This window comes from Dipodomys merriami, unplaced genomic scaffold (assembly GCF_024711535.1).
Source record: "Dipodomys merriami isolate MVZ:Mamm:240054 unplaced genomic scaffold, mDipMer1.0.p SCAF_1, whole genome shotgun sequence".
NCBI lineage: Eukaryota > Metazoa > Chordata > Mammalia > Rodentia > Heteromyidae > Dipodomys > Dipodomys merriami.
This window is the reverse complement of record NW_027202270.1, coordinates 65,199,847-65,223,970: the sequence shown is the minus strand read 5'-3', so window position 1 is coordinate 65,223,970 and position 24,124 is coordinate 65,199,847.

Here is a 24,124-nt window from a genome sequence, read left to right as displayed (position 1 = left end):
TAGAGCACTTGCCTTGCATGCATGAGGCCCTGGGTTCAATTCCTCAGCACCACATGAGCAAAAAGAAAAAAGCCGGTAGTGGCGCTGTGGCTCAAGTGGTAGAGCACTAGCCTTGAGGTGAAGAGCTGAGGGACAGTGCCCAGGCCCAGAGGTCAGGCCCCATGACCAGACCCCCCCCAAAAAAAGAAAAAGAAAACCCATTAATATAGAACAATACAAAGAAACCTGGTTTCCAAAGAGTCAAAATTTTTCATTTTCTACTTGCCAAGTAACACTTAAGAGCTTGGTTATTTCCATGCCTCAATGAGGCAGTAATAATATTAATAATGATAGCTTCCAATACTTACTTGGCTATAATTATGTGCCAGACAGACTAATAAATGTTTTATATGGATTATTTCATTTTTTTCTTTACAAAAACTCTATGAGGGAGGTAGAACAATTGAAAGTTGTTATAACTTTTCAGACAAGAGAAGGAAAATTGAAAAATTATAGTAAACTGTCCAGGGTCACACAGCTAGAAAGTAGTAATGCCTGGGTTTGAACTCAGAGAGTTTTGTCATATGGCAAATAAACATAAAATACATTCCATTTGGACCAGATCTTCAGCAGAAAACTATATAAAGTTAATAAAGGTATTCTTTATCTGCGACCTTAACATTGCATAGAAATACTTTGCTTCAGCCAATTTACATTATTAGCAAATGCCAATATCTGGGACTCTATTTGATATACATTATGGGATATTGGAGCTTGTAATTTGACAGGTCCAATTAACTCCATAGTTCTTTCTAAATATCTTAGTCATTCATAAGAATTTATTGGGTGAAAACAAATGTACTTATTATAACCTTTGGCACTTCCACTCATCAGATTTTGACCCAGAAAGAATTCTGAGATACAAGTATCTCCAAATTCTGGACACATACATAACCAACCACAATACTCACAAGAAAATATTTACCAAGAGCCATTCACTTTGAATGGTTTGGCATCTCTTATTTCATTCCTTCATCCATTCACTTGTCTGTAATCAGTGCTTTCTGATTGCTATAACAAAACTTGAAATTGTAGACATTATTCCTAACCTTGAGGACAGATGTGCTACTAGAGGACACAGAGACAAATCATTCTGTGGTAGTGAAGTACTATTTTGGAATTTTAGAAAGTGCTTATTTTACTATTTATACCAACTTGTAAAATTCATAAATAACATTGTAACATATATACCTGCTCTACATATAGTTGGTAGATAAGCTGCTCTTGAAAGTATACAATGATTTGTAGAACAAAATAATTTTGAAACAAATTAAATAATGACTACTCCAAACCACTTCAAGTGCTATGACTGACTAATTTTACTTAAACTGAGCAAATCCAGAAATTCTTTCTGAAGTCATTTCAGTGATGTTTCATATTTTTAAGCCCAGTGAATTGTTTTAATTACAAAATGACTTTCAAATTTTAGATTTACAGTAGATATAAACTATTCTAACAACTGAGCCATATTCCTTTCCTACCCAAGAAATGCTTTAATGCATGTATGGATTTAAATATTTCCTTGTATTGAATCTTCTGATTTTATTCTAGTCATTCCAATAAGAACTTAACCAAGAATCAGATCCAAAATCACATACAAAATTCATGGTTTCATTACAGTGCTTGGAAAATATAAAGGCCAGGCTGAGGTAGCAATAACAGGCTTCAGGAATAAGAAAGAAATATTTTGCCACAGACAGTGAGTAGATGCTCTTGCCTCCATAAAAGTCGGAAAGAAAGAAGAAGGCATCAAAAGTTACAAGAGATGTGTTTTAAGTTGGTTGCCTGAAGAATAAAAATAAAAATCACTAATTGACAAGGGAATTAAGGCACTGAGTACCATACTAGAAGACATGGGTGAATTCCTTTGCCACGCAATGCCATATCCCAGAGATTTCACGTTTACCATCATTATGCATGCTAGTGACCCAGCACTGCCAAGGAGGTCTCAGAACATTCTGCAGTTTACAAAGCTATGAGCAAAATGATGTTTACCTTACTCACTTTATGGTCAATCTGTGGACCTTGAGTAGTGATTCTGACCCCAGTACTGCAGGCAATATAAAAAGAAAGACACTGTTTTCAGATAATGGACATATGATGTTGCAAATAAGCAGCAATTAAATAATCAAATACAACATATCAGTATAAAATTAAGTTCCAAACTGGGTGATTCACTTCTAAATCAGGAAAAGGGGGCAGGGAATCATAGATTTCCATGCTAAGCCTTGATTTTTATCTTTTTTTAAAAATTAATCCCACAACAAAACATTAATTTAGTTTGTAGTTCAGGAAACTGTAGTTTACAGGTGATGGATACACAATCATATAGTGAAAAGTAGCAAACAGTAACAATCACACCTGTAATGCATCATCCTTAATTTTTCACTCAATACATTCATCTCTCTCCACAAAAATATTTTCAAGATATTTAAGTGAGTGAATAGATGCAAAGCTTGCATCTCTGTTTTCTTCTCTTTAAAACATCTTTTTTATTTAGTGAATAACTGTGCTTGTATTTTATTATTGGTAATTTCCCAGGATGTTAGACCATTGAGCTGGATGTAGAGAAACAATATTAGCTCTAGGCATGGAATGAACGGATTTGCAGACACTAAATCTGGAAAACAAATGGACTCACAGTTCAATGTTTTAGAATTAGCTTCAAGTATTCAACAGTCAAATCAAGAACCAACTTTAAAAGCCTAGAGTCAAATACAGGCTCTTGTTGCTTTTTAAATGTACACTGTGGGATTAAAATTCATAATACTTTTTTTAGGAGGTAAATTGTAAAAGACTGTACAGGACCAAACCACTAACCTCAACATAATATTCCAAAGCATACAAATCTATAAATCTATTCAAAATTCAGAAGTTCTCAGTTACTTTTACTCTGGGTCCATATTTCTCAAGCTTTAATTACTCACATACCAGCATTCATGGCAGTTGTACCTTAGCAGACCAATGCACTATTATTCCTTTATACTTTTTAAAAAGTGATTTCCTTTTTCTAATTCAAGATTCTTTTCAATGATACTTTTCTGTTACAATTGTAAAAATACAAGTCAGTTTCATTTGCAAGAAACTAGAGGTTGCTATAAAAAACAAATGCGTACCTGTCCTTAAAGTAATACATAAAGGTTATTTTTGCATTAACTAAAGTCATCTCCATTCCACCAGTTGATTGTACACCCTCCGTTAGCAAGCATGAATCTTCATCTATGCCTACCCTTGATCCTTTGGAATTAGTTTCAGCAAACAAGAGAACACAGGTAGATGGGGTGTCTCCCTCATCTCAAGTAAGATCAGCAAAGAGGATCACTTTTCCCCAGAGCGAAAGCCTAGGCATGCCTTTCAGATGCTCACCAAGGTGAGAAAGCAAACAGTACTCTGATACCCTGGAGGAATTGTTCCCCTTTTCCTTTCCTGCTGATACCTGAGCTATCAGGGGCTGGTATCTGAGATGCTTTTCAAGAGGCCTGCCCTTGCCACAGGGGAAAGAGAATGTTGAGAGCAGAATTCAGAACCACAGACTCCTCACTTGGCTGTGGCTGCCAATCAAGAAACAGAAAAACTCAGGCCAAACCCTCTCCAGAGACTTTCAGATGAACAATGGTTTGGGTGGTTGTTTTTCTTTTTTCTTTTCTAAAATTCAGTATAGCTTGAGCTTATCTACTTCCCACTCCTTCTCATTGGAGCTTAGTAACCAGGTTTCCTAAACAAAATTAAGGGAAGTGTCAAGGTGGAATTGAAAGTGAAACTGGCAGGAAGGGCAAATCTCTAAGGCCCATAATAGATTGCAAAGCCAAATGGCAATTTCCAGCGAGGTCCCTTGCCTCAGGCTGGTTTAAACCAAAGCAATCACATTTCTGTCTGCTCTTCCAATAATTTTATCAATACATTAGACCTTGTGAGGCTAATATGCTTAGTTAGATGAAGTGGTCACCATATATGTGATGTTCAGAATGCCTCCAAAATTCTTCCCATGCCAAATCTCTCTCTCTCTCTTCATTCCCTGTCCATGTTCCTGAAGCTGTCACCCATTTCTCTAAGAAGGAAATCATAAAGCTGACTATTACAGGTCAAATATATATACAAATACAAATAGGTCAATTTATTAAGGCAGGATACCCTGGTGGCAGCAACTACAGTTAAATGCTAGGATTAGGGATTTACTCGTTTATACCTAAGGCTTCAATACATCTGGGCAAAACAAGAAAAGGTAAGAAATCCATCAAAATCACCTAAAAGTCTTTCCAATACATACATGCCCAGTGAATTATGTGCCAGATTATTTTGACTCCTTATGTCCAAGAACAGCCAAATGGCTTCATCCATTGGGCTGAAGACCTTTGTTAAACTGTGAATAAGAAGCTTAATGGGAAACTGGAAAATTCTGAGGAGAAATTCTTTTATTTTATACAAATTTGTGTATATCTTTGAGGTGATATTTATAGTAACAAGACTCCATTTCCAACTCTCTTCCCCTTCTGAATGAATAGAATGTCAGAGAATATTAGCTTCTGGTATGACATCAGTCTCTCTGCTACAGGAAGCCCATACCGGCTGGGAATACAAGGCTGCAGCAGAGCATCATGGGAAAGTTCCTGCTTTGGGATTGCATTCACTGCACTTAAGAAAACTAATCTGCTTTCCAAGTCTGCTGTGCCACCTCCTGCTTTCCCTTTATTCTTACAGATATGGGAACTCACGGAAGACAATCTGGGAAACTCAGGTTTCAGCAAGCTATGCATATTATAAGAGAGAATTCTCCCTCTCTCCCTCTCTCTGTTGCAAGTACTCCCTACTTAAATTGCAAACCTTGGAGCCTACTCGTCTGGCTCTAACTGCCTCATCATTCATAACCTTGTTAGGCAAAGCAAACCAAAAATCATTAAAATTCTAATTGAAGAAAAAAAAACTATTAATCAAACAAAGTAGCCCAAAAAAAGTATTATTAAATTCTGTACTGGAATTACCAAACATCTCTCAGATATGTTTGGTGTCAGTTTTTAAACATTTTGGCTAAAAAGAAATAAATGAATGAGATGAATACACAATTGTGCTTGATATTTATGGTTTTCATGAATTAAATGGTATGTTATATTTTAAATTTTCTTAAACATACTTCAGCCCTTCAGTGATAAGAGCAGAATCTATACCAAAGAAGAAGAAGAAGAAGAAGAAGAAGAAGAAGAAGAAGAAGAAGAAGAAGAAGAAGAAGAAGAAGAAGAAGAAGAAGAAGAAGAAGAAGAAGAAGAAGAAGAAGAAGAAGAAGAAGAAGAAGAAGAAGAAGAAACTAGAAGAACTAGAAGAAGAAGTGGAGATCTAAGTTCCCTTGTGGAAGCTCTGGCAACTGACAAAATCTCCTTCAGAAACTTCTCTTACACTGGAGGCCTGTGCAGTATCACCTTGACTATTTTAGAGAATATCCTGTCACTTCCTCATGCAAAATTATGCCATTTATCCTTACTGAAAGCTTCCATAAAATGTAAATATTTATAACTCACAGGCTGCTTTCCTCTCCCTATTCAATAATATTTTCCATCAAAATATTTTCTTTAACGTAGGTACAGGGCCTTCTCTCTTGGGAAAACAGAAAATTTTTAAGACTTGTACTGCTACTAACTTCAAGAGGCCAAGTGATTGTTCTTAGTTGTCCTCAGGCAAAGATTTTGCTAATGTAAAATGTCTATGAGAGACCTCCTGTCACACTGACATTTTTCCAGGAGATCCTATTCATAAAATAGGAAATAGAACTTGGGAGTAAGAAAATGATCAGACATGCAGAATACATTGAGCAGCATAGAAAAGCTCTTGTGAGCAAACCCATCTCTCTCACTTTGACCCCTCCACAGTTAAACAAAAGTAACTTGATTAATTCCTTTACCTGTCAAAGACTAACCAATAGAAAAGTCTGGGCCAGAAGAAGTCAGAAGAAAGTATTGTCTAAGAATTCATGTAGTAATGCAACAAGTAGTCTCTTAGTGTTTGTTGATTTGAAATTATTACCTCGGCCCATAAATACTAAACTATTTGCCTGATTTACCCTTCTTAAATGCATCCTCCTTTCATGAATCTTCAAACATAACCCCCTGAAATATAGCTTTAGTCTTTCAGACATAGATTTGAAATGTGTATGTTCAAAGTCTTCTTATCTGTCTATATCAGTGAGCCATAGTTTGCAGGTGAGAGGAAGAATGTGACAATAAATACTCAGGGAAGGATCCCAGCTTCCAGAAGATACATTATCTGACCAAAGTGGAAAGCAGTATATACTGCATGCATCTGTGTCAATTTTAAAAGCATAAATTCACTATGACATCATCTTAATATGCTTAGAATTTCCTTTACCATGTTGTAATGGGGGAACATGGCATATTTCAGGCAATAGAAAATTTTAAAAAATCATTTAATGATTCTCAAAACCCAAAACTGTCAGGCACTAGTAGCTCATGCCTATAATACTAGCTACTCAGGAGACTGAGATTTGAGGATCAGTTCAAAGCCAGCTGGGGGAAGGAAAACCTGTGAGAATCTTATCTCTAATAAACCACTCAGAAAACCGGAAGTGGCACTGTGGCTTCAGTGGTAAAGTGCTTGCCTTGAGCTGAAGAGCTTAGGGACGGGGTCCAGGACCAGAGTTCAAGTTCCACAACTGACAAAACAAACAAAAACAAAAACAAAAATAAAACTGAATATGAAACACATTCTTGGACTTTGACAATATGTCAAAAAAAACTGACCTGAACTTAGGTCTGCTTCTTTATTACATTTGTTTTGTGCCCTGGCAGGTTACCTGACTTCCCTAAAGACCCGACTTCATGTCAGGCACACTATACAGGTTTGATGGAAAAAAAATATAGCATCCTTAACTTCTTAAAGCCACAATGCAACAGTTTGTACTAGACTGATTGTCTTACCGTGAACCATTTACATTCTAACAAAATGTCAAAAACAATTATTTGGGAGTCCTCAATGGACAATTGAGGTAGCCAGGACTTGACAGGCCAAATTTTCATAGAGAAGGAAAACATGTAGAAGTGAGCTCCATGTTTGTCTATTCATTTTACATAGGGAATTTCCTAATTCTCAGAGTAACATAAGGAAATCTAATGGAGAACTATAACCTAGATCTTACAACAGTTTCAAGAGGCTGAAAAAAACAAAGGTTGGAGTCAGAACCCCAAGTTGCATGAGATATGATAGACCAAGATCTTAAAGAAGTGAGGCCAAAATTCAGTGTACCATCTCTCTTAAATCCTCAACCATAAATGACCAGATTGAAATACTTAGCTAGCAAATATCTGGGAAATCAAGAAATTGAGCAGAGTCTTAACTCTGTTGTATAGCCATTAATATCAGGTTAAGTAAACACTTTTGGGATTTCTATTGGCACTCCAGAAGAGCTATGCCTGTAGATGAAGAATCAGATCCTGAGAGTGATAGAACACCCAAATCAGATTATACCTAACAGACTTTGAAATGCAGCATTGACAAGAAAAAGGTGCTCTATTTTTAATTTTAATCTTAATGAAGAGAGTCTTTCTTAAGAAAGATACCATTATTTAGAACTTCAATGAAATTTGTAGTAAAGGTTCACCATTAGATACAAACTTTTTTTTCCTAAATACGTCACAAAACAATTCAACACAATAAGGAGAAAAATAATCAAGAAACTAACTCATTCACCATCCCAGTCCCATGATTATCAGACTGCACTATAACTAGCATCCTATCTCTTAACATGTGTTGCCTTGCACTGCCTTGGAAATTTGCCACCAAGAAAAATTCATCACTGGATATGATTCCTCAACGCTTGCACTCCTTGCTTGATTGGTTTCTGAACATTAAAAAATTGTAGTCATTAATTGACAAAATACCTCTTACCACCTTAACTGTGGCCAAAGGCATCTCTTTTCAGATCCTTTCAACAACCACCATATGTGCTGTCCATCACTGGCTTCATTCCTTTGAAATATTCAAAAGAAAGAAAAAACTTCTAATTTCTAAATGAAAATAAGTTAAATGAATTAAAATACAATAACTATAACATCAAAAAGAAAATCATCAAAACAATTTTATTCATAAGAACGGGAAATGATGCTTTAAGTCAAATGGAAATTCTGGAGTAGAAAAAATATAATAACTGAAACTAATTAAATTTACTCAGTAAATGAAATTAAGAACTCAATAGGAAGCTTCAATAGAAGAGTAACTAAAGGAAAAAAATTGCTTATTTTGAAAATATCTAAGTTATAGCACAAAAAAGGAAAATATGAAAGGAAACATAAATAACTTACATCGTATATAAAACGTGTATCTGGAATCTCAGGATGGGAGAAAAGAAGTAAGGAGGAATAAAAGCAAGAGTTGATGGAATCATAGCCAAAAATGTCTAAAACTTACCAAATCCAGGAAGCCACATTTTCAAGAAGCTCAAAACCTATCAAGTAGGACCAATATTTGGGAAGCCCTATCTAGATACATTATAATCCAAATGCTATAATCAAGACGATGAGAAAATTTGAAGCAGACAAAGGTGAGGAATAAGAAGATACTCCTTTCAAAAGTATCCACAAGTCTACTGATAGAGGATTCTCAACAAAAACAACCACAAAAACAAATGGACCTGAATTTAAATAAATATTAAAAGAAGAAAAAAATTAGCTTGGGCTTGGGATTTAATTATAGCTTATATTTAGGGAGTGAAATGTATGTGAGGGACAAACAATAAAAATAAAGTTTAAGATAAATTAGCATGATTAATTGCTTTTCATTTCTTCTATTTTCCTAGCATGCTTACATGTCCAATATATGCAGTTATATTTTACATTTACTTGCCTTTGCATTTGTCATGGACTTCTAGGTTTGAAGAATTTTTATGTGATTACAGATAGTTGAAGGTTCAATACTTTTCATAAATAATTTCAGATTTGGAATTTACTATGGATCAGGCTTCTTACAGGACTACCTTGAAGAAGGAAAGGAACACTTAGATCAAGTACTCATTAAAGTACTTTATTAAAGTATCAAAAATCCTACAATATTATCATGGAATTGGTAGATGAATCCCTTTTAGATACCACAATGTATATTAAACTTGATTTCTACTGTTTTCGCCTATGCATATTTTATCCCCTACTTATAAGTTATAATTAAGTTCCATGACCAAACAATATACATGAAAAAAATTCAATCCATTGTTTGTTTAAATTCTATAGAAATTATCAATTCCTTAAAATGCAAGGTTCGGGGGGGGGGGGCATTCATTTTTCTTCAGCAGAGTCCAGTAGAACTTTCTGTGATCATGGAGATGCCCTGTATCTAGGACATCTATATTGTTGTCCAATATATTAGCCACTAATCACATGTGACTATTAATTACTTGAAATGTGAGTATTTTATCCAAATGCTGTTTTTAATACTAGTTAAACGTAATTAGCTTTGAATTAAATAACAACATAGGACTAGTACCTACTATGTTGGGCAATGTACTTCCAAAGAATCTAGATATGAGAAAGAAAATTATTATAAACTTAATAAAGAGTATAGAATTTAATAGCTTATCAAATGTATGTAGGCTCAATTGCATGATTCAAAATTTACATGTACCTAGGAATTACCATAGTCATGTGAGTAGTAAATTTAATAGAAAGAGATAAAATGAATTTAAAAATAGATCAAAATTTTTTATACTTAAGACAGTAAATTTCTATTTGAACCAATTTCTATTCTGAACAGTGAAATAAATGATAAGTCTCAGAGTTCAAGTCTGCTGCATTATAAAAATTCTACTGCTATAAAAAAATAAAAGAAAGTTTAAAAGATGACCTCCTTAAGTACTAAAAAGAAACAAAGTGACACCACTGATGTAAACTATTATGTTTCTCAAATAACTGAGGACAAGGCTCGACAGGGAACTAATCCTAAATAACTATAGAGAGATGACCTCTATGTTGACCTTCAGAGGGAAAGAGTACTCTATAAAGATGGCTTAATTGGTAGATAACATGGGATCTTCATTTTCATGCTGTTTTTAACCCTGATGACTTATTTCTCCCTGTGTAGTATAACATCCTCAAGAGTTAGTGGATCTGCCTAGCCATAAAAGAAATGCAAATCAAAACAACATTGAGATACCACCTCACTCCAGTTAGAACTGCAAAAATCAAGAACTCTAACAACAACAGATGCTGGAGGGGATGTGGACAGAAAGGAACCTTACTTCATTGTTGGTGGGAATGTAAACTTGTTCAACCACTTTGGAAAGCAGTATGGAGGTTCCTCAAAAGACTTCACATAGAACTCCCCTATGACCCAGCAATCCCACTTTTGGGCATTTACCCAAATGTTTACAAACAAGACCACACTAAAGCTAGCAGCACAACTATGTTTATTGCAGCATTATTTACCATAGCTAAGATATGGAACCAACCCAGATGCCCCTCAGTAGATGAATGGATCAAGAAAATGTGGTATATATACACAATGGAATTCTATGCCTCCATCAGAAAGAATGACATTGCCCCATTTATTAGGAAATGGAAAAACTTGGAAAAAATTATATTAAGTGAAGTAAGCCAGGCCCAAAGAAACATAGGTCCCATGGTTTCCCTTATTTGTAATATCTAGTAGATGTATGAGTCAAGCGGAAAAGGTCAGATAATGTGATGTCAGGAAAACGAACCCTTAGATATGTATTTTAATGATTTTTTTCTTTCATGCATGTGTTTCTAACCCATTTATAAGATTATCTCTTTGTTGCTTTGTATGTCCCTCCCCCACAGTATAAACCCTGCTTTCACTATATTTGATGTCAGTATAACTTGTGGAGGAGATGGGGAAAAACCAGTTTTTTAAGGATACAGGTGGACCTGTTGCAACAATGAGAAATACAAGTTGTCAGGTCCAAAACGAGCTTTACAACGTCGGTGCGGGGGGGGGGGGGGGGGGGGGGGGGGGGGGAGTTGGGATTGGGGGGGAGGGGGGAGTCTGGGAAGGGATGTGAAGGGTAAACAAAGGAGGAGGCTGCAATGCTTGGTAAGAAATGTACGCATTATCCTCCCCATGTAATTGTAACTCCTCTGTACAGTATGTTCACAAATAAAATTAAATTAAATTAAAAAAAAAAAGAGTTAGTGGATCTGAAGTCTACTAGTTGCAGTTCAGACCAACTTCATGACCTACCCAAATCTTAGGACCTCTCTGCAACTCTGTTTAACTACCTGTAAAAAGGAGATTGACCAAATGATGTCTACAGTCAAATAAACTTCTAACTCAGGCACTATTAGCTTCCAAGAAATGCCTTCCTTTTTTTTTTTATAGGATTTATTCCTAAATCAGGTACTACAACCCAAAGTGCTATTTTGTTTATTACAAAGGCCTAGATTTTCCTGAACTGGTCCATTCTTGAATAAAATGTGAAAGCTCTTTGAAATGTGTCTTAAAACCCAAATTTACTTTGTATGTATTGTCAAACACTTAAACCCTTTTCCAACTTCCTGTCTGGCATGGAGTGGGAAGAGAAGTACCATACTCCATCCATATGGTTGATTTATAGTTCACCCTACAAAAGGTGGGATGATATGGTCCCTACAATCACTTATTTCAAGGTCGAGGCAGTTTTATCTGATAAGAATCCAGAACTTAAACAATGAACTTACAATGATTTACATGCTTGCTTGCTTTCCAAATCTCATTAAGTTGTTCAGCATGTTATAAAAAGTGCACTGAGTATTCACTTTTCCCATACACATTAATATCAGTGGAGTCTGAACTTCTTGCTCCTCACTCCTGCACATATATAAGAATTAAAGCATTTATAATTTCTTGGACTGCTATGAAACAATTCTTATCCTTAATGTTGCTAACCATTTCAGGACAGGCTCACATATTGACATCTCTCTTACAATGGACCATGAATTGAAGACTATAGTTCCCTTATGATTATTCAATCTCAGAATTCTAGACTTTGACCAAAAGTGTAGCAATAGTAATAGTTAGCAAATCTCAAACAAACCCTATCCAAATTGGACCAAACCTATGTGTCTGGAGGAGACACTTCAGGACCTGCTTGTGAGTACTCTTAGAAAATTTTCAACAGACCTGTCTTCAGATTGCTTTGTTTGAGAACAGAATAAGCTTAGAACTGTCAGCTTCCCTGAACTTGATCTTTGGCATTGCCAAGAAACAATGCTGTTAAAAATCCTGTCAAATAACCATTGGCTAGACTCTACACTGGCCTTTAAATAAATAAATAAGTATATATATGGTCTTTATATATATATATATATATATATATATATATATATATTCTATAGACATGTAGCATGTGGATCCTAGTTGCCTTAAATTCCATAATGGCTGACAATTATTTTATAATTGACAAGATTTTCAGCACAGTATTTCCTATTGGAAAGGACCTAGCATTTTTAGAGATTTTGGTGTTTCTGGTTGTTGATAAATACTTCCAAATAGATCTGAATCATTATTGCTGAATTTCTGAATAAAAATTTAAAGGTATACTTATTTATTCTTCTGTACCATATAGCCATGTCTGTTCAGGAACAGGAAGAGAACATGGGCCTTTCTTTTCACCTTATTAATTCTCAATTGAGATAAAGAGAAACATGCGTTAAAGCCATAATATCCCAGCTAATGAAAGTGCTTGAAAATTTCATTGAGAAAATTATGGCAAATTTGAAAATGTCAATAAATTCAAAGAGAAAGCATCTAAATAAAGCCTTTATTTTTATTATTTTCAGTGTTGTGTTCTTTATTTTTTAAAGTTTTATTGCTATTATTTTTATTGTTATTTTAAACATGATATACAGAGATGTCCTTTCTAATGGTAAAATAATTAGCAAAATATATTTAATATGTCTACTCATGATTTAATAGTTATCTGTATCTTCTGTTGAAAGCAGAAGGTACCAAAAGTTTCCTTTCCATGACTTTGCTAACTAAAGGCTAATAATCTCTAGCAAGATTTGTTCCTATTGCTTTCACAACAGTGTTTCATTTTTTTGAATTGGTTATTGCTTTATGTTACAAATCCCTTATATTCCATGAATATCTATGACATGTAGTAGGATATAATTCCTCTCAATTCAGTTCTTATATTTTTTTAAAGACCACAGGTCTTGAATCTGCAAACTGTCATCAAAGATAGAATTTCTAGATCAGCAAGTAGTTCAAGATGCTGCTGACTGTAGCATTATACATAATTTATAACATATGAAATGCTTAATAATGTCTCCTAACAAAACTTCAAAATGAACTCTGCATGGTAATAAACCATGTTTGATTCTAAAATAAACATAGGTATTAATGTGGGTATTTGTTAAAGAGATGACTACATGGCATGTTTACCAACCTCCAGAGTAAGAAATTATGCACTAGCACCACAGGCAGAAAATTACCTATCACTAATAGAATATTTAATTTTAGAAAGAAAATGTAATAAGTATACTAACATTATTTCTTCTAAAATAATGGCAGTATTTTCACAATACAAAAATAAAATAATAGCTAGCCATTAACATGCTTATAAATCCTTTGCCTCCCTCTCTGCTCAAGTAAGATGATTGAGAGACTATTCAAAATGTATACAGATTCTCTAAGATCTACTTAGCACCACAAAAGTTGTTTGAATAATTAGATAAACAAATTAAGTAATTGTCCATTTCAGAGGAAGAATATGATCAATATTCAGTTCCATCGAATGCTTAATAATTCTTTAATAAGTTTTTTATTGTGAAAATACCGTACAGAGGGGTTACAATTACATGAGCAAGGTAATGAGTACATTTCTTATCAAGCATTGTTGCCTCCTCCTTTGTTTTTGCCCTACCATCCCTGCCCACCCATCTCCACTACTACACTCCCCCCCCCCCCGCACCCCTGCCAAAGTTGTAAAGTTCATTTTTCTTTTTTTTTTTTCTTTTTTTTTGTCGGTCGTGGGGCTTGAACTCTGGGCTTGGGCGCTGTCCTTGTGCTCTGCAGCTCAAGGCGAGAGCTCTACCGCTTGAGCCCCAGCACCACTTCCGGTTTTCTAGTGGTTTATTGGAAATAAGAGTCTCACGAACTTTCCTGCCCGGGCTGGCTTTGAATTGGGATCCTCAGATCTCAGCCTCCTGAGTAGCTAGGATTACAGGCATGAGCCACCAGCACCTCGCTAAAGTTCATTGTTGCAATGGGTCAACCTGTATTCCTATTTAAGCAATTTGTTTTTTCCCTTCCCCTCCCCAAATTATACTAATATCAAATACAGTGAAAAGAGGGGTTATACTAAAGGGGATACAAAGCAACAAAGAAATCATCTTATAAATATGTTAGAAACAATAGCAAGAAAGAAAAAAAAACACTTGTGTCCTTATCTTGTGGTTCATTTTGCCTAACATCATCTTATCTGACCTTTTCTGCTTGTCTCAGACATCAACTAATTATTGCAAATAAGGGAAACCATGGGACCTGTGTTTCTTTGGGCCTGGCTTACTTCACTTAAGGTCATTCTTTCTGACAGATGCATAGAATTCCATTGTGTATACATACCACATTTTCTTGATCCATTCATCTACTGAGGGGCATCTGTCTTGGTTCCATATCTTAATGTAATGCTGCAATAAACATAGGTGTGCTGGTAGCTTTAGTATGGTCTTGTTTGTGATCATTTGGGTAAATGCCCAAAAGTGGGATTGCTGGGTCATAGAAGAGCTCTGTGTGTAGTCTTTTTGAGGAACCTCCATATTTACTGCTTTCCAGAGTGAATGATCACTCCCACCAACAATGCAGTAAGGTTCCCTTCTGGCTATACCCCCTCCAGCATCTGTTGTTATTAGAGTTCTTGATTATAGCCATTCTAACTGGGGTGAGGTGGTGTCTCAATGTTGTTTTGATTTGCATTTCTTTTATGGCTAGAGAGGTTGAGCATTTCTTCGAGTGTCTATTGGCCATTCTTATTTCCTCTTCAGAGAAGTTTCTCTGTTAGTCTTTAGCCCACTTATTTATTGGGCAATTGTTTCTTTGAGGCTTTGTTGTTGGGCGATTTAATTTTTTGAGTTCCAGGTATATTTTAGATATGAGACCCTTGTCCCTTGTATGGGTAGTTAAGATCTTCTCCCAATCCGTGGGCTTTCTTTTGATTTTGCTAGCTATGTCTTTTGCCATGCAGAAGCTCCACAACTTCATGCAATCCCATTTGTCAAACCTTTCTTTGAACACACCCAAATAAACAAACTCAGAGATGAGAATGGAAACATCATCACAGAAACAACCAAGATTCAGAACATTATAAGGGAATACTTCTCAACCCTTTATGCTAATAAGTTTGAGAACCTGGAAGAAATGGACCTTTTCCTAGCAAATACTGACATGCAAAATCTAAACAAAGATGAGTTAAACCAACTTAACAGGCCCATATCAAGCACTGAAATAGAAACAGCAATAAGAGACCTCCCAGCTAAGAGAAGCCCAGGACCCGAATGAGTTACAGCAGAATTCTACAAAGCCTTCAAAGCAGAGCTCACACCAATACTCCTCCAACTCTTCATTGAAATTGAAAGAGAAAATTCACTACCGAACTCTTTCTATGAAGCCATCATAACCCTCATCCCAAAACCAGACAGGACTCATCAAAGAAAGAGAACTATAGACCCAATTTTTTATGAACATTGATGCAGAACTTCTCAACAAAATTTTGGCCAATCAACTTCAACAATTCATCCAAAAAATCATACACCACAATCAAACAGGATTCAATAATTTTATCTTTTGCCTTTTCCATATACTTTACTTTTGCCCTTTTGAAAGAAAACTCCATGTAAAGTGAGACAATTTTAAAAAACCTTATAATTTGACATCCTTGGAGTCCATTTCCTTAGACAAACTCACTAAACTTCCATTAACATTAATTGAAATCTTATACCTGACACTAATGAGGTAAAAGAGCCTTAGAGGTATATTGGATGTGCACACATACTAGAGTGTGTTGAGAAAAGCTATTTCCAACATCACCATTTAGCTAGTAGATGATGTACAGTAGATTTCATCTTATCCTACATCTATGAAATGTAGCAAAGAATGACAGAGACTCCCCACTGGAGTTTGGAGCAATCTCAAAAAGGTTGAGTAAAAATATATATTGGGGATGACTGATATCACTGTTATTGTTATTACTTCTCTCAGGAAACTTCTAGTTGAAAATTTCATTCAAATCAGATCAAAGAAGAATGCTTTTTAAGTTTGTAAGAGTCCTCAAGAGATCATTATAATTACCAAAATATGATAAAAAGTCATTCACAAAAGAAGTAGACTTATTTTATATCTGCATTGCCATGCAAGAATTCTAGATAAAATGATAACAGGAAGATTTCAATATAGATTAAAATAAAATGCCAATAAATACATTACAAAGTGCAAAATAATATGCTAAAAATGCAAGGAGGGCTTATTAACAAACTTAATAATATGACACATAGAAAAATCATTTTAGTCACTGAAAAAAATTAATTAATACAGCAAAATTCTATGGATATTAATAACTTTAAAAACAAAAGCTTTATCAGAAGGCTATGAGCTTCCTTGGAGTAAGAAATATACATGTGTAGAAACTGAGTGTAGAATTTTTAAGTATATACTTAGCACATTGGAGCAAGAGAGGTGAGTCCATTTGAGAGTAGTCTATTCTAAGCAAACACTTAAATGGCAGCTACTTGATTACCTTCAGTATAACTGTTTTCCTTTCTCTCTATAAAGGAAAAAAATGAATGTGAATTTATGTTTCTTTACTTAGAATAGACTCCTCTTCCCTCCCATGCTTCAACATGCTAAGTATATACTTACAAAATTCTATACTCCCCAAATAGGTATTTATATTAGTCAAACATTGCAATAATCACTTAATCACACAGCAATCAACAAATGCCAAAAAGAGTTACTATTTTTAAGAAGAATTAAAATTTTTGTGTGATCAAATAAAGGTGAACCATTAAAAAAGACTTTACTAAACTATAAAGGTTTACAATAGCGTCAAACCAAGGCCATATAAAAGTAAATTACAGACAGTGTTTATGTAAGTATAATTTATGCTAAAGAAATTACTTATATTTCCAATCAGCAGCCTACATTCAAATGAAAGTCCTTGATACTATACCCCACAGTACAACCCCTGCTTTCACTGTATTTGATGTCGGTATAATTTGTGGAGGGGAAGGGGAAAAACAAATCGTCTAAATAGGGATACAGGTGGACCCATTGCAACAATAAGATGTACAAGTCGTTATGTCGAAAACGAACTTTACAACTTTGGTGGGGGAGGGAGCGGGGAGGATTGGGTGGGGGGGCAGAGGGAGGATGCGAAGGGATGGGAAGGGGAAACAGAGGAGGCTACAATGCTTGATAAGAAATGTACTCGTTATCTTGCCCATGTAATTGTAACCTCTCTGTACAGTATTTTCACATTAAAAAAAAAGAAAGAAAATATGGCAAATTAGTTCCAATGTTTGAGTTAAAATATAAGCATAAGGAATAAAAGTATCATTTTTAGGCTAGATATATAAATGTATCTAGGCTTAAAACTGCTTTGTAAAGTGCCCTAAAATCTAGTATTTCTAGATAAAATTTGAAGATGATAATTAGCCAATATGATGAAGCATTAAATTATTTCCATTCACATCAGGAAGAAGACAATTGTTATTAGTAATAAAATACATGAAATAACAAAGCATAGAGACAATGAAAGGATGGGAAAAAACATAATTATCAATATTAAATTTTTCTTTATAGAATTACTAGCGAATATAATGCAAAAACTATTCGATATAAAAACTATTGGAAAAAATTGCTAAGGTAACTTCTCAAAGAATAAATAGAACTCCATAGTTTGCTTTTTGGAAAACAATGTTAGGTCTTTCGGGTTGTGCTTTTTGTTTGTTTCTTTCTTTCTTTGTTTCTTTCTTATGCTGGTCCTGTGGCTTCAACTGAAGGCACACGTGTTATCCTTTTTTTATTTTTTTGGTCAGTCATGGGGCTTGAACTCTGGTCCTGGGAGCTGTCCCTCAGCTCTTCAGCTCAAGACTAGCACTCTACCACTTGAGCCACAGCTTCACTTCCGCCTTTTTCTGCTTATGTGATGCTGAGGAATCGAACCCAGGGCCTCATGCATGCAAGGCAAGCACTCTACCACCGAGCCACCTTCCCAGCCCCATAGTTGACTTTTTTCTAAAGAAACACACACACACATACAATCTTCATGCCATAGAGTAGGAATGAAATGAAAATCAGTGCAATACAAAACTCAAGGTCTTTCCTGTTGAGCTCTAATTTCAAGAAGCAAACAGAGATGGTCAGAATGTCATATTCTCTAGCGTGCTAAGGACTAATGTCACTCAGTGTTGGAAACTGGTCACAAACCAACTCTTCAAAAAAAGGAACTAGAACAAGATGGAAAGGACACTAAAGGAAGTTGTAGGTATATGAACACCAGGCACAGCTGAGGGAGCAGACAGCTTGGCAGCCAACATTGTTCCAAGTGATCCTCAGACTTGGTGACTATTTCCACAATACCCCGCAATATCACCATACAATACAGGACTGGACCAAGAATATAAGGCCTGGTTCTTTACTGTCTTCCCCAGAATAAAGATGTGAAATCAATAGATTTCTAATAAGGAGGAAATTGTAACTAGAGAGACAGATCAAAGAAGGGACATTGATCAAGATGCATTGAAATCACAAACTGCTTTGTTAAGTAGCAACTCTTTTGTATAAATATTTAAAGATAATGAAATAAAATTAAAAAAATAAGTTTGAGAGGGGAGAGAATGCGGTCGTATATTAAATGCATACCCTCTGAAACTATGAAAATATAGGAGAGGGGTTGGGTTGGGAGAGATGAAAACAATTATGGAATGGGAGATATTGATCAACATGTATTGTACTTATAAATTGATTCATTAACTGCCAAGCTCTTTGTACAACTGCTTACCAATAATAAAAAATATAATGTAAAAAGAATAACAAATTAAAAATAGAAAGATTTCAGTCAAACAAGTCTAATATAAATTATAAAGTACATGAAAAGAATCTCTCACCATCCACCATCCACTTGTGTTCGTCTACAGGTAGAGCGGAGTCAGAACTAAGCCACCTATCCATGAAAAGTCAATGTACTATCAGAAAGACATGATTATTTATGTACACTTTTTTTGTCTTCAGGTTTTAAATTTATAGTATCCCATCAAACCAGCATTCTCCATAGTTTATCTGGACAGTCTTTCATCCCCCTATCCTCTACACTGTGAATTGTTATACATTTGAATTCTAGTTATATTCATTTTTCAACTGCATTCATTCTGGGATTCCCATAACTTTCTGATTGATCATCAAGTATAATCAACTTCAGTTTTAAGTTTTTGAATCATTCATTTTTAGTTTTTTTTTCTTTCTTGTGTATATACCATATACCTGTGACTCATTTTAGGAGTTAAAATGCAAAACATTTTCTTTTAATAGATAAGTACATTTTTTAAAATTTTTTTAATTGCGAAAATACCATATGGAAGGGTTACAATTACATGGGTAAGGTAATGAATACATTTCTTGTCAAGCATTGTAGCCTCCTCCTTTGTCTCCCCTTCCCATCCTTTCTCATGCCCCCCCATCCCCTCACCCCCACCAAAGTTGTAAAGTTCGTTTTTTGACATAACGTCTTGTACATCTTGCAATGGGTCCACCTCTATTTAAACAATTTGCTTTTTCCCTTCCCCTCCACAAGTTATACCAACATCCAATACAGTGTAAACAGGGGTTATACTTATTAATTTATATTTACTAATATAGGTTTAACTCAAAGCATTCTTACTATTTTATCATTATATATATATATTACATACTTCCTTTTCCTGCAAGTGTGTATTTAATTAATAAGATTGCATTTTTATTCTAGTGATGAGCATTTTATATTTATACATGGTTGAGTATCTCTTGTTACCTCTTTTCTTATTAAAACATTTTGTTCTCTGACTTCCCAGGACTTGTTCAGTATAGTCTCGCACAAACTCATTGCCTCTATATCAGCAATCAGTGTTCCTCTTTTCTGCTTCCTTCTTCATTTACTTCTATTTTTATTATTTCATTTCATTATTGACATTGTCACAATTTAGTAAATCAGCCTTTAAACATTTTCATGTAGATTGCAGTCATAATTGAGCATTATATATTTTTGTTTATTTGTGGTGTTTGGGGGGGGCTGTTTTTGTTTTTTGTTTTGTCAGTCATGGGGCCTGAACTCTGGGCCTGGGTACCATCCCTCAGCTCTTCAGCTCAAGGCTAATGCTCTACCACCTGAGCCACAAAGCCACTTCTGGCTTTTTCTGTTTATATAGTGCTGAGAATCGAAGCCAGGACTTCATGCATGCAAGGCTAACACTCTACCACTGAGCCACCTTCCCAGCCCCAGAATGTTTTTTTTTTTTTTTTTTTTTTTTTTTATTTGTGAACATACTGTACAGAGGAGTTACAATTACATGGGCAGGATAATGCATACATTTCTTACCAAGCATTGCAGCCTCTTCCTTTGTTTACCCTTCACCTCCCTTCCCAGCCTCCCCCCTCCCCCCCCCCCACCCAATCCTTCCCCCCTCCCCCCCCACCGACGTTGTAAAGCTCATTTTGGACATGACAACTTGTACTTCTCATTGTTGCAACAGGTCCACCTGTATCCTTAAAAAACTGGTTTTTCTCCATCTCCTCCACAAGTTATACTGACATCAAATATAATGAAAGCAGGGGTTATACTGTGGGGGAGGGACATACAAAGCAACAAAGAGATAATCTTATAAATGGGTTAGAAACACATGCATGAAAGAAAAAAAACATTAAAATACATATCTAAGGGTTCATTTTCCTGACATCACATTATCTGACCTTTTCCGCTTGACTCATACATATTCTAGATATTACAAATAAGGGAAACCATGAGACCTATGTTTCTTTGGGCCTGGCTTACTTCACTTAATATAATTTTTTCCAAACTTTTCCATTTCCTAACAAATGGGGCAATGCCATTCTTTCTGATGGAGGCATAGAATTCCATTGTGTATATATACCACATTTTCTTGATCCATTCATCTACTGAGGGGCATCTGGGTTGGTTCCATATCTTAGCTATGGTAAATAATGCTGCAATAAACATAGTTGTGCTGCTAGCTTTAGTGTGGTCTTGTTTGTAAACATTTGGGTAAATGCCCAAAAGTGGGATTGCTGGGTCATAGGGGAGATCTATGTGAAGTCTTTTGAGGAACCTCCATACTGCTTTCCAAAGTGGTTGAACAAGTTTACATTCCCACCAACAATGAAGTAAGGTTCCTTTCTGTCCACATCCCCTCCAGCATCTGTTGTTGTTAGAGTTCTTGATTTTTGCAGTTCTAACTGGAGTGAGGTGGTATCTCAATGTTGTTTTGATTTGCATTTCTTTTATGGCTAGGGATGTTGAACATTTCTTCATGTGTCTATTGGCCATCTTTCTTTCTTCTTCAGAGAAGTTTCTCTTTAAGTCTTTCGCCCACTTATTTATTGGGCAGTTGTTTCTTTGAGGATTTGTTGTTGCCCCAGAATGTTTTTAAATAATACAGTTCTTCTGCTACAATTTTCTTTGTCACTAGTTTAAATTTTTCATATCCTGCAAGGACTTACAACTGGAGAAGTCAATGTGTTGTAATACATTTAAACTCATTTTTGCCCTTGCAAAATTTTCCTTGAGCCCTAAGAGACATTTTCTTTGCAATGTAACTGTTTGCTATGATATGTTTGAGAATTTATTATTCTTTGTTAATTTTCTCAAATACGTGATGAACTCATATAATAATCAAATTAGGTCTTTTCCTATTTCTGGTTGTCATTTTATATTATACTTTTAAATATTAGTTTGGGACCTTTTCAATTATTTCCTCTTCATATACTATAAAAATATGAGTGTCATTTCCTTTTTCTTGTCTTTCATTGCATTATTTTCTTCCTGGCCTTTTTTGTTCTTTTTTTCTTTATGTAATTTCTAGTACTTAGTTGTTTAATTTTTTTCCAATTTCCTTATTAAATTCCCCTTTAAGTTTATTCTTTTAATTTATAGTATTATTTGTTGTAATTATTATTGTTATAGCTGAGTCTTCATTTATACAATAGTTTTCTCTTCTATCTCTATTCTAATTTCAGTGTCTCTTTTAAGTCCTCTCTGGCTTTTTATCATTTCTTTTGTAATTTTTGAAGTTCTAAAAAAATAATTTTCCAAATCTTGTGAAGCTTGTATAAGTACATTTAATTCTGTTTACAATGCTTTTTGTTCATTTCTCAAGGGAGTAATGACTATTCTTCTTAGTTGATAGGTAACTTCATTCCCTAATTTTTTTTGCAATACCTCTATAGAGCCCTCATCTTTCTCTTTTTCATTTTTATGACAGTAAGTTATTTTTTAATATTCATGTAATTAATACTGTTCTCTTTTTGCCAATACAATAGAGTAAATATACTTCAACAAAGCTTGTTTATTGGCTTGTTAGTATGTGAGGGAAGAGAATGTGGGCTTTCCAGGTTTGTCCTTCTGTTTATTCTTGCAGAATATTAAATTCTTCTCACCTCTTTCCCCTATTTCTCTGTAACCTACTGACGGTTACAAGGCTCTTCTCCTAGCTTTGGCCTATTTTCTTCCTGCAGAAATTACAATTTTAAAGCATTCTCATTTCATTGAACCTGCCCACTTAATCACATCAATCCTCTTAAATTGAGCCTACCCTTTTCAATTTCTAGTAACTCTAAAGTCCTTCCCTGGAACTTTGTGCAGCTACTCACAGATCTTTTTCCAGGTTGATTTTTTTTTTTCATGTTTAGAGTACACATGATATTTTGTGGTACGCTTTCCAAATCATCATCCAGGTTTTTGCTTGCCTCGCTCCTTTATCTTTGTTGCAACTCATTCTTTGCCTGTGCTGACCACAAAGCTGACATGCTGTGACAATGTGAACCACCACTCACTGGAATCAGGCCATTTTCCACTATTCACAGTATGGGGCATTCTCTGCTTTTAGGTTATTTTAACAATACTGTTTACATGGAATTTTCTTCACATTTTTATGGCTTGGGTAGGGATTTTTCTCTGGTGTTAACTTTACTTTGATCACCGTGCTAAACTGCACACATGCTCGAAAATTTATTCTGAATGTGATGGTTCAACGATGCAGAGGAAGAATGTTTCCTAAGTTAATTTATGTTCATTATCATCACATATTTGCAAGGCACATATTCTAAACAGAGGACTTATTGGTTTGGTGATATGGAGTTTTGAGGTATGTTCAGGATGACAATTTAAAGATTATTTGGACGAGCAAATAAATTCAGCTGCCTGTGGAAATGTATGAGGATGGAGTAGAATAAGAGATTAGTCCTATCAACAAGTGAATTTAGATCATGCAGTGTTGGTCAGAAGTAGATAAGCAGACTAATAAAACAACATGGATACTTTAGAAATAATTTACAAGCAGCTTTATATTAGAATGTGATATTACCATGTAAATTCAGAGAAAAACAAGAGAATGTATCTAATGGAAAGTAGAACTAAGACCACTGCCTGGTCATCTGAGTAAAAACAAAACTGGATCCCTTCATTATATTTGTGAGAATAATCATGTGTCAAATATAAAGATTATAAAAATAAGTAAAGAAAGTACTATAAGAACATGTAAGACATTATTTTTATAGGATATTAGAATGGGAGAAGACTTTACTAAGAACATCATAAAATTTAGAAGACAAGATTGGCTACAAAGAAATTTTTCTTTAAAATAATATCATAGACAAAATCAAGATGAAAAGGGAGAAAATATCTGGCAATAGGTTATTTCTTATAATAGAAAAGGATTTCTCACAAATTGTTTGAAAGCTCAACATACAACAGAAATATTTACATAAGATATTAACAAACAATTCACAGAAAAGAAAACATCTTGCTAACACTTAGCTAAATTTACTTAACCCAAAATTAAACTCAAGACAAAGTTTGACACCTGTAAGATTGACATTCTCCAGGATTTAT